This window comes from Rhipicephalus sanguineus, chromosome 4, assembly GCF_013339695.2.
Source record: "Rhipicephalus sanguineus isolate Rsan-2018 chromosome 4, BIME_Rsan_1.4, whole genome shotgun sequence".
In the NCBI taxonomy this organism is placed as follows: domain Eukaryota; kingdom Metazoa; phylum Arthropoda; class Arachnida; order Ixodida; family Ixodidae; genus Rhipicephalus; species Rhipicephalus sanguineus.
The window spans coordinates 132,107,367-132,128,781 of NC_051179.1; positions in this window are offsets into that span (position 1 = coordinate 132,107,367).

The window sequence follows — 21,415 nt, forward strand, 5'->3', positions numbered from 1 at the left end:
GGCTTCCGCTTCCAACAACTGAGATTCACGTCGAGAACCCGCCGGAGAACATTATGCACCAAGAGTTTTACACGAGAGTGTTGTCGGCGCAAGCTATGGCAGCCGCTACGAGCAAAGACCCGCTGTTGTCCAGTCTTCGCGAAGCGCTGTGGGCTGGTAAGGGAATTCCCTTGGAAACTCCGTGGAAAGAGTACGCCACTCGCCTTCATGAAATGAGTGTTCAGAGTGACTGCATCCTGCTAGGAAGCAGGGTGGTTGTGCGCGCGTCTATGCAGGCCAACATGCTACGACTCCTACATGAAGGCAATGCGGGAGTTGCGAAAATGAATGCAGTGGCCTGTAGCCATGTTTGTTGGCCAGCCATGGACTATGACCTCACGGCAGTGGTACAAAAATGCCGCACTAGCCAAGAATATCAGCGATCACCGGAACAGGCGCCGATCAAGCGATAGCCGTTCCCGTGGGGACCGTGGTCCCGGATTTATGTAGACTGTGATGGAGCACTGAGGAATGCATACTTATTTATAGCAGTCGACCCCTACTCGAAGTGGATAGAAGTGTTCACCACTGGTAAACACTTCTCAGTCTTTTGCAGCCGACATTGGTTGCCTGCAAAAATGTTCGTACCAGCAGAGACCGCCGGTACCACTGCAACTACGCGGATTTCGTCTGGCGAATCGGAGGACACATGTGTCTTGAGTGATCTGGGTAATTGTGCCTGTGTTCCGGGGGATACCCCGAAGCCAGCGGTCCCCCCTTAGACTTAAAGCAGTTATGCGATATGTGCCCCAGCAATCAAGCTGTGCATGTAAATTGTAGTGCTTGCAGGCTCTTTCTTATGTTTCTGTTGCTTCTTTTACTTATTTTCTTAAAGAAGCAGCGAATCTTATGTTGGTGCCATCAGTCTGTGCAGTCGGCTGAAGCGCCACGAGATGACGCTTTTACCGCTTTTAGAGTCAGTGAAATAAACGTGCTGCTGGCCGCGTTCGTCTGTAAGCATGTGAACCGAGCCTCGTGCGCGTGCTATTTCGGCAGCACATGACAGGGACGTGGCGTTCTCCACTGCCACAGCGCACACAGACGCTGCGGCCGGGTTCGTCGACTCATTGTAGCGACTGGGGGTCGGGGTACGTGAACGCCGAAGTCACCACGAAGGGTTAGAAGACCTAAGAGCGTAGGGCCCGACATTCATGACCAGTTTTCTTTCAAAAGATCAACTGTATTTACAATATGTACAATGAATAAGATTGTTAGAGGCATCTTCAAATGTCGACTGACGACGACGCCGAGCCTTCTCCCTGGTTCTTCATGACCGGCCCTCTCTTCCATTGGTGGTGGCCGATTGCAAGAGGGTAAGGAGGTCTGCAGTGCTGATGCGGCACAATCCAATCGGAGCTGGGAGAGCACACGGGGCACCCCGCTCATCACAAGCTGGCCCCGTTGTCTTCGCTCCCCCTTTTTTTCCTACGAAGCGCGCTGCTTTCCATGGAGATCCCAAGACAGGGAAAGCCAACCAGGTAACGGCTACGTTGTATCGGCAGGGTCGCAATAATGCAGCGGAGAACGCGTTCGGCGTAATTCACGCACGGCACGGACAGAGCCGCCTAAGAATGAACACCTGGACAACTGTGCACCTGTGCAGGCAGCTCCTCCTCCTCATTTTCGGACGACGCCCGCCCGACCACAACATCACCGACACGGCGCAGACAAGCCACTCGAGGCACGTTGTCAACAAACACGGGTTTATTAACCCAAGATGCAGCACAGCGTGAGAATCACGTCATTGCCGGCCATACACGGTAAATCCGCAAGACCGATCGAGTACGCTTGCCTGCAGTGCCACGGTTACCACACAATAGGGGCCTACTGGGGCGCGCAAACGAGAAGTCTTCTCAAAAGCAGCGCGTCATTCCCTCGTTTCAGGCGTGCGGGCATCTCCCACGGAGAGCGAGAGCCCGGCCGCAGCGAGTCCGTGTGGAGAGAGTCCACTGTGTGTCACTGGCGGCAAATAAGGGCAGGCGTAGCACAGCGGCGTTTGCTAGCGTGCCGCGCACGACGTCTGCACGCTAGGAAGTGACGACGCATGACGCTCACCGGGCAAAAAGGCTTGGCGTCGTCGCTACGGCCGCCATGTTGCCGTTTAACGGCGCTTCCCGGCGCTCAAGCCGCGCGAGGCCGGCACACGCACTAGCTGGGGATCAAGGCGCCAAAAGAGGGCGCTCTGGATGCCCACAAGCGTCGAATTCAGACACTCGAATCCTCACAATACATGCTTCAACATGTTCTTTTTATGCACGTTGCGTCCAAAAGCAAGAACGGAGAAACGCGACGACATGTTCACGTGCATAACGTACGTCTTTATTACGGCCCATAACAGGGTTTTAGCCTTTTCTCCTATAGGTTCTGCCTCGAGCTCCTATACACTGGATGTAAACTTTTTCGTTTCTGATCATGGTGCTCCTTCTTTAGCAAAATCTTTGCCTCACCGAAGAAGCTCGCTGTCTGGCCGACCTACGAATAATGAGACCACAAGAGAGAAGATTCTTTACGAGAGAAAGCCAAGCACCACCACATCGGCAATGATCCGAGATACCTCCCACGGATGTGAAAGCCTTAGGGCAAATGGGACTCCTGCTGAAAACGTCCAGGCCTGTACGCAACACGTAGCATAGTACAGCTTGAGCTGGAGAAACTGTCTTAAGGGACTACTGCAACTAGAGTAATGGAGTGCCCACTACATTTCTATAAGGCAACATAAGGTGCAGTTCATAGGCGTATCTACCGGGGGGGGGGGACAAGGGGGGCGCTAGCCCCCCATTGACAAAAGATAGGGCGGCAGAGCCCCCCACTTTGACAGTGCTCACTGTCGGCTGCACACTGGGAAACCATGACCTGAGGCGAACTTTTACTTCTACACAGCAATCACTTGACTAAATAATGAAATCTGTCCGGCGCTTCTGCTGTGGAGAATGTCTCCAGTGTGTCACGACTACGAACTGGTAAGTTCTCTGTGGTGCAGGCCACCAATGCAACGCTTTGCGCTACAGCATTACAGGGAAGGCTGAGTAGGGTTTCTTAACGTTAGAGCACTCTGTCATGATTTTATTCTGCTCTGCCTGGCCTGAAATTTACATAATCGACGAAGCAAATACGGGAAGGAACCAGTAAACGTTTCATGGACTGATCAAACGCTCTTCCTGTTCAGCATATTCATTTTCTTTCATAGGAAAGGAATAGCACCACCGCTGCTCTATATCCAATTTGCTATAAGTCGATGAGTGTGTAGAACTGTTGAATGGCTTAACGCGATAGAGTTAAGGAGCCCGTGTCGCAGAAATTCCGGTGTCGGCTTCGGCATCATTGGTTATGAGCAAAAAAATCAGCACTGTTCGTGGCTAAAAATCGCCATGGAGGCAAATAAGAAAAAAATGATGTACCAAAGATAAATCGAACCTCGCCCATCCGTGTGACAAATTAGGTGTTCTAACACAGAGCCACTCCACTGCTTGGAACTGCACTGAAAGCAACTTTCCTGCTTCAGAAACCTACGCGTCCTGTGTACAGGCGTCACAGTACGAGATGTAATATCACCGTCAAACGTGTTGCAAGCGTGCATTGCCACCGGGCGTCACAACATGTGAATTTCATAAAGAGTTGGTGGTTCAAAGCCGGCCACCCATTACAGAAGGCACACACATTACTGCGCGTATTCCCTTACGAACACGTTACAAAGGGCACAAACATTAAATAAATAAATAAATAAATAAATAGTCTTTATTTTTCCCATGCAAAAAAGGGGGGGAAAGGACCACAGACCAAAAGCTACAAAACTGTAGCTTGAGTGCGCCAGAGGCCCAACATAATACATTCATACAATATACAAAGCAGACATACCAAAAACGCAGTCAACAAGTAAAATAATCACACTGTACATAGCGTTGTATGGTTACATACAAGCTAGACCTACAACCTAGATCTACGCAAGTTTCGACAAAAATGAAATGAAATACCCCACTGGTATAGCAGACATACGAAAGCAAAAACAAGAAAACCTATACACTGCAGCTTACAAAATATTTTTTATGTTCTTTAGGTGTCAAGGTGAGTACGTGGCTATGAGCTGTTTCATATGTGTTTAAGATCGTTGGCAAGAGAAATTGCAGAGTTTGGTTTCCGTAGTTAGTTCTCACGCGAGGAACAGTATACTTATCAGTACTTCTAGTGCAAACAGCTTTGTCTTTTAAGGTTAAATTAGCTAAAGATATGAAAAACTCGTTTGAGGCGGGTGGTGAAAATCTAAAGTGATACAGTAGCCGATGTTCAAAAGTTGTGGTAAGGCGAATAATATTATATTTAACAAAGAACTCTCTAGTGTGTGCTCTGTAACTAACGCCAGCAACATGCCTCACGGCTTTCTTTTGTAATAACAATAGTCTCTTTAGGTTAGTTTGTGATGTCGTGCCCCAAACCAAATGACAAAAATTAATGTGCGATTGAAAGACAGCATGATTGAAAGACGCATTCTCTTACATACACGTAGTGGGTACATTGTGGTCATAAAAGTGCTGTTGAAGAGGGTGGAAACCTTTACGATTAGTATAGGTATGTCGTGTGTGTGTGTGTGTGTGTGTGCGTGTGTGTTGGCTGGGCGATGAGGATGGGGCCGGATATGACTATCATGTTCGACCTTTAAAGGCGAAGCTTAAACGTCCCCCATATTTTGTTGGGCCGCATTTGGAGAGCTAAAAAGTGTTTCTACTTGAGTTTGCGAATAATCTGCTTTGCCTTGCCAAGGTACATGGATTAATCTAAAAACGCATAGGCGCAATGTGATGGTCGTGCGGTGGCCCAGGGTCTGCAAAGGGCCCAAACTCACTCACCCAATAAAGTTTTTCCTTCCTTGGCCTACCTTATCATATGGTAGTTCGCAGCGATCGCGGTGGCTCGTAACAAGGCGAGGAATAAGGCAGTCGACTCGAGTACATTGGGAGGCTCTGGTTTGAAGCTTGTCCCGCAACTTGATCTATATACCGACCAGAAAAATGCTCAAGGTCCACGGTTTTCTGGACTAATAATTGTTGGGATTTAACGTCCTCACGCGCCTGAAACGTTTTCGCTTCAATCGACACTGCAGCCGATCGGGGTTTTCAGGACTAAGGAGACCGAAGTGACAGCCGGACTAGTTCGTCTTGAGTCATCTCGAATTGACTTGTACAAGGCTAAATGCAACTCGGACAGCAAAGAAGCACACACGCGCAGCGCTGTTTCTTTCTCTCCCTCTCTCCCAGCAAGGATGAGTTCACAGAGCTATATACGTGCACGAAGAGCTCAACACCATTATACTACAACTGAAAATATTTATTATACTCATATGACTCCATCTCGCCAGCTGCTACAAGTAGCCGATTCTATTGTGATCGGCGGGCAGCCTTCTTGATTTAGACTCAGAATCAGACACTGTCCGGCTATTAAAAAAAAAAATGTTTAGGTATTGTTCAGCATAGTAATGCACTGTTTAGTGTGCGCACGTCATTTTAGTACCATGAGATTTCACAGATTTGTGACGTCGCGTAACAAGCGCGCGATTTTAACGCACACTGAAAATTTTTGACGAACGGTGAAAAACCAATGATAAAAAATATGGCGTATTGAAAATAGCGTACTTTCTTATTTTTTTCGTGCTTGAGTGGTCATTACGCAGAGGACAATTTTGGAGTGATTTGTAGCATCGCGTTACCAGCAGGTGCCGTGTGTATGACGCAGAAAATTTTGACCAATCATAAACAGCCAATCGTAAACACACCAATCATAAACCAGTGCGGAAGGAAAAAATGCGCGGTATTTTTACGTATATTCACCCGTATTTTCTTCAAAGAAAATGTGTGGTTGCACCGTTTGCATAGGCGCATTTACTTGGAGGGGCCAGAGGGCCTTCCAAGAAAAGTAGAAAACAGCGCGATACAGCGCGATGCAGCGAAGACAAAGACCAAACAGGACCAGCGCGGTTGAGCGCTGCTCATGTTTGATTTTTCTTGTCTTCTATTATTGCGCTGTGTTCTACTATGAAGTTCGCACTCTCCAAGCAAAGCTGGAAATAGAAATTGCGATCAGTATTGAGAATGTACTGCGCCCCTAATAACAAAAATACTTACACAAAAATAACGTGACGTTGAGAAGTTAACATTTATAGTAATATAATAATAGTAAGAATAATAAGAATGCGCCAGAAACACTATTTCGACTAGGAGCAAACAAGGCAAAATATAAGATACGCAAACCACAATATCTGCAAGCAAGTGTAGTACTAAATACGGTAATGAAAACTTTCAGTCACTGTTGCCTACACTAAAAAACGTAATTACTAGTGAGCACCTTCAGGACGTTAACGAAATTACATTGAATGACACAAATCTATACTACAGGGGAGGCCGCCATCGGCATAATTGTATTTATGCATAAAGTTCAATCAAACTTCTGTTGGGCCTAGTTGGTACATAGCTTTTTTTAAGATGAAAACTTCAGCGCAAACCCGGGTGGACCACAAAGAAGAGATGAGACAAGCACTGGCGCTGTGCTTGTCTCATCTACTCTTTGTGGTCCGTCCTGGTTTGCTGCTCAAGTTTTCATCAAGCATAAAATTGTGTGGGTGATGTATGATGCTTCCTGCACTCTAGCGCTGGACAGCTTGAAGGCCGGCTCGCCGGCTTCTTTGGCTTGGAGACGGTCTCAGTCTCTGTCAGGGATGGTCCTGTGGTGGGTACTGACGCGAGGTGCACCCGGCGGCCTGTGTCGGTGTCTGTCGCGGAATGTTCCGCGAAGCTTGCTATGAAGAAGCTGCAGGACACAGCTTTACCATCGGGCCGGGGCACATGATCGAGGACGTTGGTGCAGGGCACAGCTACACCGTCGTGACGGGACTCTTGATCTCGGTCATCGATGGAGGGCAGGGTGGAAGGGGCCTGAGCTGCACCGTCCAGGTTGTGCGTATCACAGCTGCCATGAGTGGTACACAGTGAGTCGGTAGGTAAGGGGGTACATGCATGTGAATGCGGCCGAAAAACGGTAATCAATCTGGCACACCATTCAGGCCAGGATGGTTGTTTGACGCCTTCGTAGCCATGCCATGCCTTGGCAGCATCGCGGAGGCGGTCGATGGCTACTAGCCATTTCCGATGGTCGGGCCAGGCATGGCGGGTGCCGAGAGAATTAATGGTCTCGATCGACAGGAAAACGCCGTCCTGGAAGCCGCGGTACACTGGCCCTGCCCAAACGGCCGACGATGGTGAAGCGGCAGGCGGCTGACGTCGCCCGACGCCTCCTGCACTGTAGCGCTGGACAGCTTGGAGGCCGGCTCGCCGGCTGCTGTGGCTTGGAGACGGTCTCAGTCTCTGTCAAGGACCCGCAGTTCAAGAACGACATGCGGTGGAGCTGACGAGATAGTTCCTTCAGGACACGCAAAAGTTCTGCACCGTTGTTGGTTGAGGCGCCCGATGAGCCATGGGCGGTGTTCGCGGAGTGCGCGGCGGTCTCGGTGCTCACGGCGGCTGGATACAAATACAAGGACGCGTGGACGGCGTCCCTTGTTGCGAACAGGGATCACGGCGCCGGTGAAGTGGTGTGGAGCCGTCGAGCAGGCCTAGGCGCCAGTCCCGAACGGTGGTTGCAGCGGCGGCAGGTTAGTAGGTGCCGAGGAGGCCTGGACGCCATCGTCAACTCGCGCTTACTGCGGCTGCACACTGGCGGGGGCCATGAACGAGGTTCGAGCCTATGGTTCGATGGTCGTAGACTGCGCCATTGTAAAGGAAGAGACCAATAGACACAACACCCGGTTCGCTGGGCCGGCTGTTCTATTCTCTGCTTCGTCTTCCTTCTCTACATCGCGCTAGCCGATTCAGCGCGTGCGGACGCCCCAGCCATGGTGCCGTTCTTTGTCATTACAATAAATATATATATATATATATATATATATATATATATATATATATATATATATATATATATATATATATATATATATATATACCTCTTTAAGAGCACGCCCCTCGTGCTGAGAGTCGGTCCCGCTTGTCTGTCGCTGTCGTGCATCGTCGCCTAGAGTCCGCTAATAAACGTTTTTGCAATTTGGTGGAGGTGCGGCGTATTACTAGTGGCCACTGGCTGCCGTCGCCGTTGTAATTGTGTCGGTGTCGATGATTGCGAAATCGAATCTGAATTTCGCGAAATTGAATTTCGCAAAGTGATCATTGCGATCGCGATTTCGCCGTTCGCGAAGTCGTCGCGAACAGTGAAATGGTGGGCTTGAGGACGCAACGCGCGAGTAGATGGTGTTGCCGATGGATTAGTCAGTAAGTCTATCAGTGAGGCAATTCATTGATCCTTTGGCTGTTCGGTAGGAATTGTGTGAACGTCCATGGAAGAAACGGCAAAGTGAGACACTGAGCTGTGGGCATTTTCGTCAGGCAAGGGAGAGCGCGACAGGGCGTTGGCGTCGGCATGCTGGCGTCCGTTGCGGTACAGCACGCGGATGTCGTAGTCTTGCAGGCGAAGTGCCCAACGGGCGAGACGGCCTGAGGGATCCTTCAACGACGACAACCAGCACAGTACATGATGGTCGGTGACAACATCAAATGGGCGACCATAAAAATATGGTCGAAACTTCGTAAGGGCCCAGATGATTGCCAGGCTTTCATTCCTCCCCCTGCAATGCGCAACAACACTGACAGTGGCTTGTCAGGCGACGGAACGGCAAGGCGCTTTGCGATGATGCTGCGTAGCCAACACTTCGATCACGGTGGGTTGAAGCGTTCGCTGACGAAAATTGTTGATGCTAAATCAAATACGCTAACCTGTTTCTCAATATCAGTCCGTAATATGTGCATTCATGCTTGTCGAATGCGTAATTTCTGCACGCTACGTGCGTGAACACTGTTGCACTGCTCAAAAGATCGTGGCAAATTGGCCAGGGCTGACAGTTATGATTTACTTGCGCTTTTTCGTACTTCCGCAAGTAAATGAATTGATTCTCCAAGTATGCAATGCGGCTTACATCCTCCGTGCGTCACCTTCGTATTGAATGCAAGGTTTGTCCACGCTAGCTGCGAGTCCTTATAAGCGAGCGTCACTTAGCCTTATCTAGTGTTTGCACGTTTTCCGTCGCGCTTACTCAACTACGAGAGGTGCTCTCGTGTTCCGAAGTGGAACTATATAAGCGCCGAAACTCGTCCGGATCTGTGCATGAACTCGTGCAGAGCAAAAAAATATCGTTTCGCGAGCCAGAAACGGACGGACCATATAAGCGATGAAGGAGTATCCGAAAGTGATCTGCGCAGCTCATGCTAATATATTTGCTTTTAATCTTTGAAACGGATCTTCCAGAAAAGATTGAGGCCTGATATAGTACCAAAGTTGAAATTACCGTAGCGCGTATTTGGTTAGCATCAGCTCCCTCGCAAGGGGCGATTACACATATTGCAGTACGCGCCGCGACCAACCATACCGAACGTTGTTTTCTCGTTAGTCAACATGAGGTAAACTTTTTTGTTGTTTGTTTTTGCTAAGCGCGCAAGGCCGGAGGACAAGGATATGTGGTTAAAAGTGGCAAACGTATGTGGTGCGGTCGCATTAAACAAATGTTTTTCGCATCGCGAGTTAGAAAAAAAGAAAAGCGACAGGCTCTGCGAGCTTCCATTACAAAAAGGAAACAATGAAGCTTACTGAACGTTGACCTAACCGTACCCGTTGCAACTTCCATCGCGAATTCTCCAGCAACACAAGACACACTGCTGCTGGAGCGGCGGCGGGCCACTCGCATCCACACTTCGGGGCTTCGTCCGTTCGCCGCTAGGTGCCGACTTTGTTCGATCTCGCGGCCAATAGCGCTGAAAAGACAGGGAAAAGGTAATGCGACCGATTGTGCGCTCCTTTTTCGCACAAAAGCCAGGGGGTCGGGCCCAGGTCTTCAGCCAGCAAAGGTGATTCAAGAGTGGCGCTGTTCTCGGTCGACCCTTTGCCCTCCGCCATGACGCAGGAGCAGAGCCATGTCACGTGCCAAGAAAAGCTGCTCACGCAGGTCACATAACCAGTGCTCTGGAAGAAGAATGAGTCAATCAGAGAACGCTGGTTGAGGGAAATAGTCTCCTGCACGGCTCTAGCGGTGGCAGGAGCTCGCTCCAGAGAGGCAGCGCCGACGTCCAGCAGTAAACCTCGACTTCGACAGCCGGAAGCGCAAGCCAAGCGGCAGCGGATGGAAGCCCCCAACTCCGAGGTTTCAGAGAAGGAAGCCCAAAAGAAATGACGTCTACCACTGCAACACACACAAGAACTTGCTACTTGGATTATGCTGGTTTGCATGGTTGAATATCTATTGTTGCTCTCCTCGTCTTTGTTATCAGTGCCAAATATTGCCGAAATAAACAATAGTTGTTCGTAGCGCATTGTTAGTAGCGCGCGTCTTGTCGTCTTCTTTTATCCCCGTCTTGTTTTTTTCATCGCTGTGGTCTCATTGAGTGTACCGAACCATCTGGCCGAAAGTTTTGTACTCTATGATTCTGCCAACCGCCATGGTGGTCTTGTGGTTATTGCGCTCGACTGCCGACGTGAAGTTCGCGGGATCAAATCGCGGCCGTGGTGGCCGCATTCCGACAGAGGTGAAGTGCTAGAGCCTCATATACTGAGCTTTAGGTGCACATTAAACACCAGACGGTCAAAATTTGCGGAACCCTCCACTACGGCAGTCCCTCATAATCAGTTCATGGTTTGAAGACGTAAAACCCCAACAATTAATATCTTTCCTCCTTCCACGAAATATTTGTACTTTTGCTAACGTCACTCCGCGCCCAGCAATGATGACTGTATCCGGTTTTTCTCCGAAGCAGTTTCAAGCACAGGGGTGGCCTTGCGGTACAGCACATACCTGCCATGAAGAATTCTTTGGTTCGATTCCTGCTCTAAGCCATGGTTATTTTTATAATTGTGCGTGATAGCTGGGACGTATTACACCGACGGCAGCGGCAAGACCATTGCCGCCAAAATCTGGGAGGAGATGAATGCAGCGAGCTTTGCCCTTCGTGTGCGAGGGCGGAAATATTAAGGCGAAAGCCTCAGATGCCTCATAAAACGCGAAAATTGACCGCCAGCGTGAAAAGGAGTGATGAAAAATATTAGCGTCATAGGACAACGTCACCATGATGTCATAGATGACCAAAATTTGTGACTAATCACCAGACATCGTGGCTTGGTCAGAGGTGGGCCTACCGCGGAGGCAAGGAAAAATTAGGTGAGCTGCATAAAGCTTCCAATACCTCTGATCCTGGAGAGAGTGCGAAACCAAGCTAGGTGCAGAAACCTATTGGAGGTTGGCGATGGAGGATCAATACATCGACTGAGAAGAAAATAATGAAGGTGGCATTCACCTTCTAGTCGTCTTAGGCGAATGCGTAAGGGACCCTGTGAGTTTTACCTGGCATATGTAAGTGTGCATGGAGCAAAGGAGAGGAAGTCTGGAGTGTCATGAGTGAGCTCGCCATGTCATCGTTCTGTAGATAAGCCCTTAACGCCTATTGTAATCTTAACAGTAATTTGTACGTGAAGTCTATTTGATTTGCAACGAAAAGTTTTGTCCAGATCCTTGAGAAGTGCAAGTAGACCAAGGCGTGAAAGGAACTTATTCCTTTGATAAAGTACCAGCGGCTAAGCTATCTTGGAGAGCGGAATTGAGTAACGCATTCCAGCGATATTGAAACCACGATTGCAGTTGAAGACTTGGTCCTGCGGGTCAGAAGTCTAGAAGATCAAATGAGCGAATTTTGGCCTGGCCAAGGAAACCAGCAGCCGAAGATGACCGCGGCTGTCGTCCATCAGAATCGTGCAGCAGAGGATGACATAAAATCAACATTGCAAGCAGAACCGTAGCCAGACCTTTTTTATATTATTTGGGATGGAAAGGGGGGGGTGTTCAACCATAATTTATATATATCCATGTGTGCATTCGTATGAGTGCGTGTATACTGTGGGGTTTTTATCAGTGGCCTACCAGAAAACTATCATAATCATGAAGTGGTATGTGCCACAGAAATTGTGTGAAATTTCACTACTCACCACTTCTTCACTAAGAGAGAGAGAGAGAGAAAGCTACAGAAAAAAAGAGAGAGATAAAAACAAAGAGAAATATTGGGATAAATGTATAAAAGATAGGAAGGCACAGAAAGGATATAGAAAGAGAGAGAAGGAGAAACCCAGAAATAGAGAGGAAGAAGCAGCCAGAAAACGAGATAGAAGGAAAATAGAAAGATAAAGAGAGAAATAAAGAGAAAGAAAGCAAGAGAAAAAAAGCACAGAGAAAGAAAGGAAAGAAATAGAAATAAAGACAGAAAGATTGAGAAAGAACATGAGAGAGAAAGAAGCAGCGAAAAAAAGAGATAGAAGAGAAATAGAAAGATCAACAGAGAGATAAAGAGAAAGGAGGAGACAAAAAAAAAACATGCTTGATCCCTTGGTCGTAGAAATCGATATAACAGGAAAGTAAAACGCGTATTCACAGACGTAGTTGAGCGTTTGTTGTGCATTGTTTGGCTCCGAGGGCGAAGGAATGAATTCTGTAGCAACAAGTTGTAGTCTAACGCGAAGAACGGAAAGCAGCTCGAAACATGCAAGGGGCTGCTCAAGAAGAAAGGACGCTCGGAACGAACATACAAAGGGTAAGCGCGAACTGTCACAGTTGTAACTTATTTGTTTGTGAGCAGCGCGCTCCTTTCGGAAAAGCGGCCACTGCAGTGAGCGAAGTGACCTTCGTGCTCTCTGTAACTTCAACGCAAACTTCAGCGCAAGACGTAGAAGATAAGCGCGCGCGCACGAGCGGCCATACCCTGTAGAGAGGCGCACGCTCATCTCAACGCGTGACGCGAAGACCTTTAAAACGCACCCTTCGAGCCCTTCGCGTCATCTCTCTAATAATAACCAAAACACGCTGATATAAATAGCACGCCGTTAGTATGACGAAGACCGTGCCGTCTGTGACGGAGTCGTTTCGCGCTCTGCGCTGGGTATCGAGAGGTCGTAAGTTCGACTTGCGGTGACGGAACTTTTCGTTCTAGTTTTTTCTTTGCCATGTTAGTCTTTGTATTTTGCAACGTCATATCCGTGACGGAAATGCGTCAGTGGAGCCGTGGTGGAACCCGGCATAACACACTTTCGTGTTAATAAAGCACAGAGAACGAAAGAAAGAGAAACAAAGATAAAAAGAGCGAGAAAGGGAAACAAGTAGGAAGAAACAGATACAGAGTAGAGATACAAGAAACAAAGAGAAAGAAAAAAAGAATAATATAAAGATGTTTATTGGCGGACACTCGGCGAAGATGAACGACAGCGACAGTCAAGGCGGGGCCGGCTCTGCGCGAGCTGCGCGCTGTCCGAAGAGGGCAACCCACCAGAAGGGGCCGGAGAGGACGACCCACTTCAGAGTTCCAATAAGCTTCGCTACAATTACTCCGGGTGCGAAAAGGGAGCCGCCTGGCGACCTAACAACTTGTCATAATGAGCGGGTCATTGTACGCCTTGAGGCGCTCCACGTTTACAATGTCGCGCCCTCGACGGCGCATGTCCGAGGATGGATCGATTGGTTCGATCAGATAGTTTACAGGGGATGTGCGTTCAACAACACGGTAGGGGCCTTCGTATTTGGGCAGTAGTTTTGAAGAGAGGCCAGGTGCAGTGGTAGGGATCGAGAGCCATACGAGCGCTCCAGGGAGGAACGTCGGCTCAGAAGTGATTCTGTCACCGCTAATGCTCTTGTGCCGCTCTTGGTCCTGCGTAGTGAAGGTCTTGGCAAGTTCGCGACATTCTTCAGCAAGTCGGGCGGTAGCAGAAATCGGCGCACACTCAGACCGATCCGGCTTGTATGGAAGGATTGTGTCGATTGTGTGCGAGGGGTGCCTGCCATACAATAAGAAAAAGGGAGAAAAACCAGTGGTGCTCTGAGCGGCGGTATTGTAGGCGTAGGTGACCAAGGGCAGAATGGCGTCCCAGTTGGTGTGATCGGCGGCTACGTACATGGAGAGCATGTCGCCGAGCGTACGGTTAAAGCGTTCGGTGAGGCCATTCGTCTGCGGGTGGTAAGCAGTAGTTTTGCGGTGAACAACGTTGCACTCCTTTAGAATGGCTTCGACGACTTCCGACAAGAAGACACGGCCTCGATCGCTGAGAAGCTCCTGGGGTGGACCGTGGCGCAGCATGAATCGGTGGAGCAGGAAGGAGGCCACATCGCGCGCTGTAGCCGCTGGGAGGGCGGCAGTTTCGGCATATCGCGTGAGGTGGTCTACAAATCGATGCCAACACGCCCAAACGGCCGGTCAGGGCAAGGTAGAGGTTGCAGACCTGCCGGCGACAGGTGCGTTGAAGTTTTGCGGCGCTGACAATCGATGCAAGAGCGAACGAACTTCTGCACGTAGCGGTACATCCCTCGCCAAAAGTACCGTTGGCGGATGCGGTGGTAAGTTTTCGATACCCCAGAATGCGCACACTGCGGATCAGCGTGGAACGATTCGCATATGTCAGAACGCAGACTTCGGGGTATTACTAGTAGCCACTGGCGGCCGTCGCCGCTGTAATTGCGTCGGTGGAGGAGGTCGTCGCGGATGGCGAAATGGTGGGCTTGACGACGCAAAGCGCGAGTGGATGGTGTTGCGGATGGATCAGTCAGCAAGTCCATCATCCATCAGTCCGTTGCGGTACAGTACGCGGATGTCGTAGTCCTGCAGGCGAAGTGCCCAACGGGCGAGACGGCCTGAGGGATCTTTCAATGACGACAACAAGCACAGCGCATGATGGTCGGTGACGACATCAAACAGGCGACCATACAAATAAGGTCGGAACTTCGTAAGGGCCCAGATGACTGCCAGGCATTCTTTCTCCGTGACGGTGTAATTGGTCTCGGCTTTAGTAAGCGTGCGACTTGCATACGCCACGACATATTCCGGGAACCCAGGTTTGCGCTGTGCAAGGACAGCGCCGAGGCCAACACCGCTGGCGTCCGTGTGTACCTCTGTAGGGGCCGTAGGGTCGTAGTGGCGTAGTATCGGAGGAGACGTCAACAAACGACGGAGCTTCGCGAAAGCGGCGTCGCACTCTGACGACCACGTATTGAGAGGCCCGTTGCTGCCAAGGAGCTTTGTCAGCGGCGATATGATAGTCGCGAAGTTTCGTATGAAGCGTCGAAAGTAGGAGCATAGTCCTACAAAACTGCGCAGTTCTTTGACGGACGTAGGTTGGGGGTACTCTGTCACGGCCCGAAGCTTGGCCGGATCGGGGAGAATTCCGTCCTTGGACACGACGTAGCCTAGTATTGTCAGCTGCCGTGGTGCAAATCGGCACTTCTTTAGGTTCAGTTGTAGCCCGGCGTCGCTCAAACGCGTCAAAACAAGTAGCAGGCGTTGAAGATGCGTGGAGAAGTCCGGAGCGAAAACGACGACGTCGTCGAGGTAGCACAGGCACGTGTGCCATTTCAAGTTGCGCAGAACGGTATCCATCATGCGCTCAAAGGTTGCGGGCGCATTACACAGCCCAAACGGCATGACGTTGAATTCGTACAAGCCGTCGGGTGTGACAAACCCTGTCTTCGGTCGAGCGTCATCAGCCATGGGGACTTGCCAGTACCCTGAGCGCAAATCGAGCGACGAAAAGAATTCTGCTCCTTGCAGGCTGTCAATGGCGTCGTCTATTCGAGGGAGGGGATAAACGTCCTTACGGGTGATCTTATTGAGTCGGCGGTAGTCCACGCAGAACCGCACAGAGCCGTCCTTCTTCGCAACGAGAACGACAGGAGACGCCCGCGGGCTGTTTGAGGGTCAAATAATATCGCGGCGAAGCATGTCTTCGACTTGCTCGTTAATTACACGACGCTCTGCTGGAGATACGCGATATGGACGTTGCCGCAGTGGTGGTTGGGCGCCAGTGTCGATGTGATGCGTGACAGCAGACGTGCGGCCGAGAGAAGTTTGCGCGACATCGAACGAAGAACGAAATTCTTCCAACAGGCAGAGAAGCTGGGAACGCTGGACCGACGTAAGGTTGTCAGCAATTGAGGAAGCAAATACATCAGCGGGTGACGAGTCAGATGTGGAAACAGCACTGAGCGTGTGGGAGCTGGCACAGTGCGTGTCACCCGGTGCGTCCATAACTTGTGCGTCTTCGAGGGCTTCCGCTCGGCCGAGACATTCCCCTCGCACCAACGTAACAATGTACGGGGATGGTTTCGTAACGAAAATATCGGTGTCGCCCTGAGTGACTTCTACGGTCGCAAATGGCACCAGCAAACCTTTCCTGGTGAAAACGCGGTCAGAGGGGGAAAGGAGTGCAACGGTGTCGGAGAGACCAGTGCAATAGACGGACACAGCCGTTGACGAATTGGCAGGAACTGTGGTGTCGTCTTTAACGAGTACCTTGGTCGCAGCCGGTGGATTATCCGCCGGCGTCAAATCTGAGAATGGTGAGAGCTCTATTTCGGCTGGTGCGCAATGAATTACGGCGTCGTGGCGAGCGAGAAAATCCCAACCCAGGATGACGTCGTGAGAGCAGGAAGAAATTATGATGAATTGGACGGCGTACAGAGCGTCCTGAATGATGACGCGGGCTGTGCACACCGCTGTCGGGTGAATGCTTTGGGCGCTGGCTGTACGGAGGGAGAGCCCGGAAAGCGGCGTCGTCACTTTTCGTAGTAGTCGGCTAAATTTAGCGTCCATGACGGATACGGCAGCTCCAGTGTCCACAAGGGCCAATGTGCGCACGCCATCTACAAACACGTCTACTACGTTCGATGCGCTTTGCTGAGGGCTTTGGCAGTTCGATGGCGTCGCAGCCCTTGCCTCTTGGACTGCGACGACTAGTTTTCCTGGTCTCGGGCGACCGGACGAGGCCGCATCGGTGACAGTGAGCGGCGTCTTGGGGATGGCGAACGGCGGGTAGATGGAGACGGGCGTGAAGTCGGTGACATAGGCGGCGGCGGCTCGTAATATGGACGGCTGTACTGGCTGGTGACGGTCGATCCGGCTCGAGGCGGCTGCATGCGATTGCAATAGCGGGCGACGTGACCGGCGCAACCGCATGCAAAGCAGATGGGGCGGTTGTCGGAAGTGCGCCATCGGCTTGCCGGGCTAGGTCCCATCCATGTAGCAGGACGCGAGGGACGGGGTGGCTGCTGGTATGACTGCATGGTGGGCTGCAGTCGTGGCGTATGGATGACGTCGGCGTACGCAGCCGGCACACTCTCTTCGAAGGCCTGAGGCCTGGCGACGGCTCCGGCGTAAGTAAGTGGTGGAACCACAGGGATCGCTGGAGGCGGCCTGGCTACAACTTGCGCGTAACTGAGCGGCGCAGTCGCCCGAGGGGGTTGGTGGTATTCGGGCATGACCTCCGCGATTTCATGTTCAATAGCCAGGCGTAGGGGAGGCAGCAGTGGGGTCGACGGCTGTTCAACAGGCCGCGGGTGAGCGAAGGCCAGTAGAGAGAACTGGCGGGCAATCTCCTCGCGCACGAAGGACTTGATTTCGGCGAGCAAGGCGGAGTGGTCCGAAATGGCAGCGAGATCGACGTCGCGTGATGGAGGTCGACGCGTCATCAGCCGCTGCCGGTGCAGCTCCTCGTACCTTTGGCACAGTGCGATGACCTCAGCCACAGTGCAAGGGTGTTTGGCAAGTAGCATGGTGAAGGCATCGTCGTCGATGCCTTTCATGACATTCCGGATCTTCTCAGCTTCAGACATGGTCGCGTTGGCTTTCTTGCACAAGTCCAGGACGTCTTCAATGTAACTCGTGAAAGACTCGCCGGACTGCTGGGCTCGTTCCCGTAAGCGCTGTTCAGCTTGCAGCTTACGAACCGCAGGGCGTCCAAACACGTCGACGATGGCAGTCTTGAAAGCGGACCACGTAGCGAAATCGGATGCGTGGTTGTCGTACCATAGGCTTGCGACACCCGCGAGGTAGAAAACCAAGTTGCTCAGTTTTCCTGCCTCGTCCCATTTATTGGGTACGCTGACACGCTCGTAAATCGCGAGCCAGTCCTCGACGTCGGTGCCATCCGCGCCGGTGAAAACAGGAGGATCGCGGATGCGAGGGACACCAGGACAGGATGTCGGTGCAGGGGGAGGCGTTTGCTGGGCGGCACCTTGAGCCATGGTAGAGGGCACGGCACGGGATCGAAGCTCCAAGGGCATTGAATGCTGACCGTAGCTGTTTGAAGGGCACAGCACTCTCCACCATATTATAAAGATGTTTATTGGCGGACACTCGGCGAAGATGAACGACAGCGACAGTCAAGGCGGGGCCGACTCTGCGCGAGCTGCGCGCTGTCCGAAGAGGGCAACCCACCAGAAGGGGCCGGAGAGGACGACCCACTTCAGAGTTCCAATAAGCTTCGCTACAATAATCAGAAACAAACAAGGCCAGCCAGCTGCTCTCTTCTTTCGGGCTTCGCACGAGATCACCCAGTGATCAAACTCTATGCCAATGACGACGTTCCCGTAGATTTATGAGAGGTGCGAACGCTGGGTTCTGGAGTTTGGACATTCCAGTCGTGACTAACCTAGAGGAACAGCATAGAAGGAACCAGATTAGTCTCCAGAATCGCCCAGTTTCGCTGCTTCAAGCCTTGCGCGACTGAGTGCAAGCTTCGCCAATTGTTCTTCTAAGAGGGCTGAATCCAGAAACCGAACTGGGCTAAATTACATGGGAGCGTATAACGCGCCTATGTATCTTTTACTTTTAAAACAATGGTAAACAAAAGGGGGTAATGCCTCATTGTAACGTGGACTAAAAAAGGCAATTTCGAATAACATGGAGCCAAGTCCTCCATCTGTTTCATACCCGTGTGACACGGACACTAAAAAGAGCGATCTTTTCTTCAGAAGCGGTCTTTTCTGGAAACAGCGTTCGGCGAACTCTTTCACGGCGGTAAAAGAGTAGCCTCGGAAACAGTGGGCGCCAGCATTTATGAAGTGGTGAAAAAAATCGGCAACTCTTTGTTTCGGAGTCACTTGGGCTCACCATGAAAATAAATTTCATTTGTCTTAAGCACCATAAGAAAACTATTTAAACGCTATTTTTTGTGTACTCTCGTGAACAGGGCGAAGGGTTGGGGCTATGGCTGCCCGCAGAGACGCGGGCATGGACGCCAGTGAGCGCGGAAAGGCGAACGCCGGTGTGCAATCAGCCTAAGAAAAAAAAAAACATGACTGATCCCTCCGTCATAGGAATCGGTATAACACGAATGTGAAACGTGTCTTCACAGAAGTAGTGCTTATTGTGTAGTGATATATGAGACCTTGTACATTGTCTATTCGTGTTTGGCAGCTATAGCACCGTTTGACGTGGATGCACCCATGTTGACAGCATGTCTCTATCGCGAGGACTAACGCCCATGATCATGATTAAACCGTTGTGGTAGCTGACGGTGTGAACATATATTTGGACACAGCGAATCGTGAATCCCGCCTAAGGATGATATCAACAAGCTCAAAATCAACACTGGTACCCGGTATGCACTTCTTCAAAGCGTCGTCAATTAAGGAGAGAAACGGCACAGTGTGCGCTTTCTAGTAATGGGTAGCCGACGCCTGTGCTCATGCATACTCAACACACACTGCGCTTCAGCAACACGGGAGGTAGAGGTTCGTAGCGTGCGCCGGAAACGTGTGCGTCCCGCTGGCCTCTGTCTCGCAGGCGCTGCTCTGGCTCCACCAAGGCACGACATTCGCCCGTCGAAATCGCGTCCTTTGTGCAATGCATATTGCAGCAGTTTTGTTAGTCGGTGCTCTCGCAAATGAAGCAGTCGGCGGCGGAGAAATCCCGTTAATGCACGTGGAAGCTGCACTACTCCGATGAGCCGACGCACGCAAACACCTAGCCAAAGGCAGAGAGCTAACTGCGTCAAGGGTGCCTCGGCGACGCCAGCGCGGCCAGTCTAGCTCTCCGGTATCGATATGCTTTAACCATGACCTCCGATATCGCGTGCAATTTCGGAGTAAGCGCTAGTAAGTGTCGATCGTGAAGCATTACTTCTTTTCTCATCTCACAGACGGCGGCACCGCCCCGCTCCGCCTTTGCTCCGCCCGCCGCGAAAGAGAATGTGTGAAAGATATAAGGCGCGATCGCACCGTATCTCGGATCTCCCGAGTTAGCTTAGTCGGTAGGGCGCCGGGCGCTTGCCGTCGCGGCCGCAACATCGTGGGTTCGATTCCCAGCGGGGTATCTTTTTCTTGGTTTGTTTCTTTCTCACCCGTTGGCGTCCATTTTATCAACGTCATATCCGTGAAGGATGTACTTGGTGGACCCCGGCATAAAACACTTTCGTGTTAAAAGAAGCCCCGAGTGCAGTTGTGCAAACGCTTGTTCAGATACTACAGCGTGAACTTGTTTTTTCAACTCGAGTTGTTAAATTCATGTCAACAAACGTGCCATACAATAAATTTGGACATCTTCTATCGAGATACACAATTTTCTTTTCGCTGGTTCTGATTTGAAAGGAAGCGACATTCTGTCGGTAGCGCATTCGAAACGAACCTCTAAAAAAGAGATCGTCGGTGCCGTGTGACTGCGAGGGAACGCCTCTTTAGAAAAAGTATTTCAACATAGTAAAAGACCGCTTGCGTAAAAGACTTTTTGCGCGACCTTGTGACAGGGGTATGAATCAAACTGAGCCAGATCCGTTAAACCAGCGTTGCGTCAGCAATCATGGCCAAAACAACCAACATCGCCGCATCCAATCTGTTTCATTTGTGTACTAGTTACTTTGCTACCGTGCTTTCGTTGGACAATTAATTTTAGAGCGTAACTCTTAGGCGCCTATCCCTGAATTGAGCGCCGTCACCGTCGGTGGCGTAACTGCCACAGGAATTAGGCAAGCCCTGTCAAACGTAAACGAAGTATGCGCCACAGGAACCGGTCAAGCCAAGAAGAAGACGTGCGTTGGTCGAAGGCGCTCTTTAGAGAAAAACACATCTAGAGGTGTGTTGGTGGAGACAAAACACATCTAGAGCCTCCGAAACAAGTAAGGAGCCATGCACCAGGCTCTCGAAACGACCAAGTATGAAACCATGGCGCGGTTCTGAGAAAACCACGGTGTCATGGACAAGGAAGAGCACATTTTGGTTCTCTGAGCGGGTATTACTTTTCCCACTCTCATGCTACCCCGCACCGTGCAGCAAAGGTGGGTGAATTACTTTAGCCCATGGGTGGCGCTCATCTTAGGTTCAAACCGGCATCTCCAGGTTGTGCTTGGCACGTACGCATGTGGCGTTTACATGGTGGAATATGTAAATAAGGCCAAACGAGGTAGGTCCAATGAGAACCGGACCGTGCAAGAAATTGTCCAAGAGAAAGGCGACATCGATTACACGCAGGTACTGAGGGTGCGAAGATGATCAATGCGA